At 30.8% G+C, this 6,594-nt stretch overlaps 1 long non-coding RNA gene across 1 annotated transcript; it reads left to right on the top strand.

Annotated features, from left to right (window-relative positions):
- Positions 1–2,222: 2,222 nt before the first annotated feature.
- Positions 2,223–5,661, top strand: LOC133202588 (uncharacterized). Its single transcript, XR_009723260.1, has 3 exons — positions 2,223–2,311; positions 4,053–4,135; positions 4,783–5,661. It is a non-coding gene; the product is annotated as an uncharacterized LOC133202588 (long non-coding RNA).
- The last annotated feature ends 933 nt before the right edge of the window (positions 5,662–6,594 follow it).

Below are 6,594 nucleotides of genomic sequence, written 5' to 3'. Positions count from 1 at the left end.
TTTTTTGTTTTACTGAATAACGATAAAATGTGTGAATCTTTAGCTTTCCACTCTTACTCTGTATTTGGTGTTGATGTGCAGTGCTAAGTTTGTACAATCTCGTAAAATTTCAATACATGTATATAAAAAAAAAACCTGAAATAGACTTGAAATTAAACAACAGTGGCCTTATCGGCAGACATAAGGCTGCAATTAGCCCTTCGTTTTATTTCACAAGTCCTGCATCTAGTATCTGAAATATGTACTGTTTGTACACTTTGAATACAAGATTATTGATAGGAAAGTTAAGTATATGTGTATACTTTTCACACGGAAATTACATTTGGTACATCATTAACTTTCAAATATCAAATTATATATTTTTATTCATTTTTTCTATTTACAATTTAATCAGTTTGCTCTTCCACGAAAGATATTTTGAAATGCGAATGTGATCTACAGGATAACATTAAAACAAGGTGATTGAAGTTATATAGTAGGATGACATATTATCTTCTTTATATACCAACAGTCCTAAGGGGACCGCTTTGATTATTTACTATAATTTAAATCAAGGATCTATAAATTGTCATTTTTTTCTACTAAACTTTAAAAAAAATTCCTTTTCGTCCAAAGTTTCTTAAAATAAAAGTTACATTGGCTATTATTGTTTAGATGAAAAAAATAAATCACGTAAACGTAAAGACCATAAGTATTTAAAATCTATAATTTACATTCTAGAAAGGGACATAACTCTGTAAAGAGTATCGTATTATGCTATAGTGTCCTAGATCGGACATAGATATTCTTTAAGCTAGAGTTAAAGCTATAATTTTATAAATGATTTATTTTTATTTTATCGATAAAAAACAATAATAGGACATATTCATAAATGCGTCACAAGACCCACTTCGAGATATTGACTCTGCTGACTTCTAAACGCTTTAGCTTTGGACGGGACTATATTTTTGGACGGGGGTGTCGATCCCAAGTTAAGCTCAATCTGATTTTTTTTTTTTTTTTTTTTTTTTGATATTTGTCATCTGAGTTTGATTTCACAGAAAAATAATCAACTTCTGTTGTATTACCTGTTAATCTTGCAGTAAATGTTTGAATACTAATAAAGCAACTTAAGTCTGCTGTTAAACCTACCCCCCCCCCCTTGCTAACTTCCAAGAAACCAATATCTTCACCCCAGATCTCCATAGGGTATGATACATGTATGTATATACCTAGAGGCATTTAAGAGTCTTTTGTTTTCCCCAGGTAGCAAAACTGTCACAATTTGCTTGGAACTAACAAAACATACACAAGGGATATTAACACACAGCAAGTCGATTTAACAAATGAATCTACAATAGAAATTCATGAAAAACAAACTCCATGCTTTTACTAAACCTTCGGATTAAGTCATAATTTTTTTTTCATTTTCAATTTAAAAATTAAAATCCAAACAATTTTACATCATTCATAATTGATAGCAAACAATTAATATAAAATTGCATACCCCCCCCCCCCCCTTAAGGACAGATGATACAAACAAACGCTTGTCAAAAAATTCGAGAATATAAACTTGAATCATGTTTATGAAAGTAAAATGAATGCTCGTATAGCTTTTGATTTTCATTCTACGTTTCACAAAAATGGGATTTGAAGTGACAAAAATTTATAGGTTACTATTGATTATCAAGGATGGTTGGTGAATGATACAATTTTGAACATCATAGAAGGTTAACAATATATCAAAATGTCGTGAATTAAAAGAAGAAGAAGGGGCTTTATTGAGGCTATGTACTGACTGGACTTTTAAACTTGTACTGAATATCCCACTGACCATGCAAATAAAATTTTCTTGACTTTTCAAGGGAAACATTAATTTTTATTTTAGAGATACAGAGAGACTACCCACCCGTCCACTACCCCTCCTCCTTCTTATCATGTTCTCAATGATCATGATGATGTCCCATTTATATAAAATGTTAATATTTTTGGTATTGGGCATTTTAATTACCATTATTACCCATGGCAGTATTTACAACAACAACAACAAAAATCTGAAAAAAATAGGCCTGATAATTTATTTCATTTATTTGTTTTCTCGTGAACTATGCATTGTTTAAATTAAAAAAAAGATAAACCAATAAATAAAAAGAAGCAGTAATATTCTATCTATGGATTCACTTCTTAAAAATTCTGTGCAGACGGACGCATTATATTCCTAGAATCACCCAATACCAACCAAAGAAAAAAAACGGCGACAAGATTATGAGGATATTGGAATTTCCACATGATGTTTGTAAACAAAATTATGACGAAGACCTGCTCTATTTTTGTAAGTAGATCTAGAATTATTGAATTTGTTATTTATTTCATTTAAAGCATGTTAATACATGGCTCATAGATTCTTCTTCTTTTTTTTTTTTTTTTTTGAAGTCTAAAGATCTATAGATCATCCTGATTCCTCGTTACCTATGAATTTCTGTCACTGTAAAGTGTTTGCAGAAATAGCAGTCGATGGGGTTATTCAGTAGTACATTATACAAGTTAACAAAGTAAACAATCGTCAGAAAATTATACACATCGGAATATTATTCTTTCGTTCGAATTTCCTCAATGACAACGTTGTAGGCTAGTATTCGTTCGTTCGAATATTCTCAATGTGTACACTAGCTGATGATTGTACTTAAAAAATTATACTGTCATGTCTAAATTTGTCTGTAATTTGCAAGTTACAATTTATTAGTATCTTGATCACAGTCATCATGGTCATCAGCATTACTGATTAGAAAATTAATTAATTATCTTCTCTCAGACATGGTTAAAAGTATCCTACTACTGTAGTGTACTAGGGATTAACAAACATTGCATGTGTTGCAAGTACTATTTTTTTTTTTTGTTGGTGTCAAGATAAATTTTGAGATATGAGGGGTCAGTGCTTATAGTACATGTCATGATGTACATAATTAATAACCCCCAAAACTCATACTTATATTGTTTGGAAGTATCCAAATATCAAATTACTAATTCTCTGTTAGAAAATTGGTTGATCCTCTGAAGTTTACATAGGACATGTACCCACATGATTATTGATATAATCAATGTTTTTTTTTTTAATCTCTGAAAAACAGTCTTAAAACTTTGAGTGAAAAATCAATCTTTATACTGCTAAACTCATTTTTTATACCATGAATACATACTTAGGAATATCATTATTAAGTTATGTTCATGTTCTTTTGAGGGGAAAAAATATACATCATGTAGATGCTTATGTGTAAGTAAATTATAAAAGACAAAAATGCTAGGACTTTTTTATTTTACATATTTATTTGTAAAAATATTTTTTCTATTAATTGGAAATGAAATAAAAAAAAGTTCTAGCTTTATTACTAATATGATTTTTTATTAGAATTGATAGGATATTGGATGTTTAAGAAATAAAGACCGCATTCTCATGAATGTTGCAGGATAACCTGCAATGTTAATGTAGACATAGATTTAAATTACACGAGGACTCCCATGCCAATTTCAATAGTCCTCGCCCACTGAAGTCAAACACAAAGGTAGTCACACGAGATTTACATGCATATTTAGCCTCCTTAGTGTCAGACACAGAGACAGGTGTGCACAAGATTTTCATGCATATTAGGCCTTCTTAGCTCCTGACCTATCGACCTGCCTAATTTACATTCCGATAGAATTACCAAGAAATCAATTCCGCTAACTTTCAAAGAGTTACCACAGAGAAAAAAAAAACAGACATGGAAATATTATGGCATGACATCATGAAAAATTCTCAAGGGCATAAAACTACTATAATACAGATACCGGTAAATGTATGCAGAACATGCACAAAGTTTCATTTATGGTATATTGATAGATAAAAATAATTTATACTTTTATACTTCGACCTCAGTAGGGGTAAATTTTAGTGTCAGTCATTTTGGCTGGATCGAGAAATTTGAGTGATCGATATTCAATTCATTTTCTAATTTTAGTGAAAATTTAATCCATGCTTTGTTATTATACATATAATTGGTATTGTATGATTTATTCTATTTTTTTTTCTTTAACAGAAAATGAAGGTATAGTAGCTGACATATAGTGTACATGTACCATTTGAAGATTTGTCCCCCTTGTAGATACAAGAAATGCAAAGGTAATTCTTTGTGAAAATAGAGAGAATGAATAATAAAATTTTTCAAACCATACAACAAAAACTACTTTGAATAATTAGTACGCAACCAACCATTTACAATTTAATTTTGCAGTTTTATTTCTTTAACATTGAAAAAAAATCAAATTTGATATTTTATTTAGCTCTACTGGTCAGAGACCAGAAGAGCTTATGGGATAGGAAGGTGTCCCTCTTCCATCCGTCTAGCTGTCCGTCTGTCTGTCTGTCCATGGCGTCTAGTTGTCTGTCTGTCTAGCTGTCCATCTGTCTGTAATTTTTCAAAACACTACTCCTCCTACAGTTTTATTCTGATTTCAATATAACTTAGACTGCACTAAGGTACATTTCAATGAACGGTGCTGCCATGGTTACTAAAAATAGAAATTTCTGTAAAATTCCTTTAAAACGCTACTCCACCTACAATTTTGGTATGATTTCAATATAATGTGGCACACAAGTAGACTACACTTAGATACATAATTCTATTTATTGCTGTCTGTTGCAAAGTTTCAAATCCAAGTGTTACTTTTTCTTTGTTATACATATAGACCAGTAGAGCTACATGTACAGTCTCATCAGAGACTTCTGGTTTATCCTTTTCATCACACAGCGACTTTCTTTTTTTTCAGTGTACACAGATACATACACATAAAAGGAGACATCACCTCATGATCTGTAGATCCATTGAAAACTTTAAGGACAAAACTTTTGATAATTCATTCATGTATAGAGTGTTGACTTGAATATTGAATATCTAATGAATGGAACCAAGAGAATTAATTTAAGAAGTATTATATTGTATATTACTCTTTTAATTCATCTGTCAAATTTCTTAATTAAAAATTAAACTTAAAGGCTTAAATAAGGATTTTTTTTTCATTATTTTAATTAGAACAAGTTCTTTAATTTATTTTTCTCTTATATAAACGGGCATTTAAGGTCATACGCAACGTAGTTTGCACTTTATTGGGTTCTTCCCTGGAGTTGAAGAGTTCCATTAAATGAAGGACCTGTGTGCAATATTTTTATTGTCTATATATGGATTTGTAAATCTCTTCTAAAACAATTTTGATAAAAAAAAATCTGGAATTTATGTTTTGTAATTTTTGTACATTTTTATTTGAATAATGCAAAATTTTTCAAACTTTAATATCTTTTCAAAATCCCTGGAAATGCATGCTGATTTTTTGTTTTAAAACATGTTATATGGTACATTTATTATAAGTTTAAATTTAGAATATCTTGAAAAATTATCAGTAGGTAAGGTATCTTGCGTATGTCCTTAAATGTAAAATGAAGGTATGTGTACCTTTATTCAATGAACTAGGGAACTCATGAAGTGTGCATATTTATATAATAGTGTTGTATTTTGCATGCACTATTCTTAAAAAGTAGTCAGGGTTTGACACATGGTGCACAAGCCGGAGGCTTTAGGTATAATGTACAGATAGTTTTAGAGAATAGTAGTTGAGTGATGGGGGCAATTGCAAGAAACTATTTTAGAAGAATTATTTTGTTTATTTTTCATCTTAAGTGTTAGCTGCAGAACTGTAGCTCTCTGAAAAAATATATATTGACAGACGGGAGAGCTACAGTGCCACCCATAGAAAAAACTGTATATTTATTGTGCACTTTTTGTGCGCTGTTTCTCGATTTATTTCTCAGTGTTTTTAAAACTGTCATCTCAAAATATTACTAAACGTGTGTTTCTAACATATTCTTTCACTGTTTCCACAATAAAACATTCCTTATAATTGTTTTTAACAGCTCTCCTGGCCCTGAAATTGAAATCATTGAAAATTTTGCCTATTTATACTGCCATTTTGGTCTTCACGAGAATTCGGTCCAACGCACTTAGTACAAGTGTAAACTACGAAAGTTATAGAGGAGTAAGGACTTTTTTGAAATGTAGCTTTTTTTTCAATTGAGGTAAGAATTTCGAAGAATTAATTCAGAACCGAGCGCACTTTTTTGTGCGCAATAAATATACAGTTTTTTCAATGGGTGCCACTGTAGCTCTCCAGTCTGTCAACATATATTTTTTCTGAGAGCTACAGTTCTGCAGCTACTTAAGTGTAAAATATTTGAAACTAAGTTTATATATATTATAGTACATTGATATTTATAACGGCGTCTGTGTTGTAATCGGTAGCGCGTCGGACTGACAATCTCGGGGTTGTGAGTTCGCTCCCAGGCGTGGGCGCAGTCAGTTTTTCTTCAGAAAATGAAGTCGTGCACTATTTCGGCATAGTATGCTTATGCTATTTAAATCCTTAGAACACTATGCAAGAATAGTAGGGTATGGGTTATGTAGAGACAAACTGACAGGAAGCATAATAATTGACAATATGCATTTATGACAAGAAAATTGAAAATCTTCCTGAAAGAAGTTGAATAAATTTAAGCCACTTAAGTACCAATCTAGTTAAAATTAGATGTTA

This window comes from Saccostrea echinata, unplaced genomic scaffold (assembly GCF_033153115.1).
Source record: "Saccostrea echinata isolate AGI-Se365-2 ecotype Australia unplaced genomic scaffold, CSIRO_AGI_Sech_v1 ptg000047l, whole genome shotgun sequence".
NCBI lineage: Eukaryota > Metazoa > Mollusca > Bivalvia > Ostreida > Ostreidae > Saccostrea > Saccostrea echinata.
The sequence above is the reverse complement of the archived record's forward strand: the minus strand, read 5'-3'. Positions and strand labels throughout refer to the sequence as shown.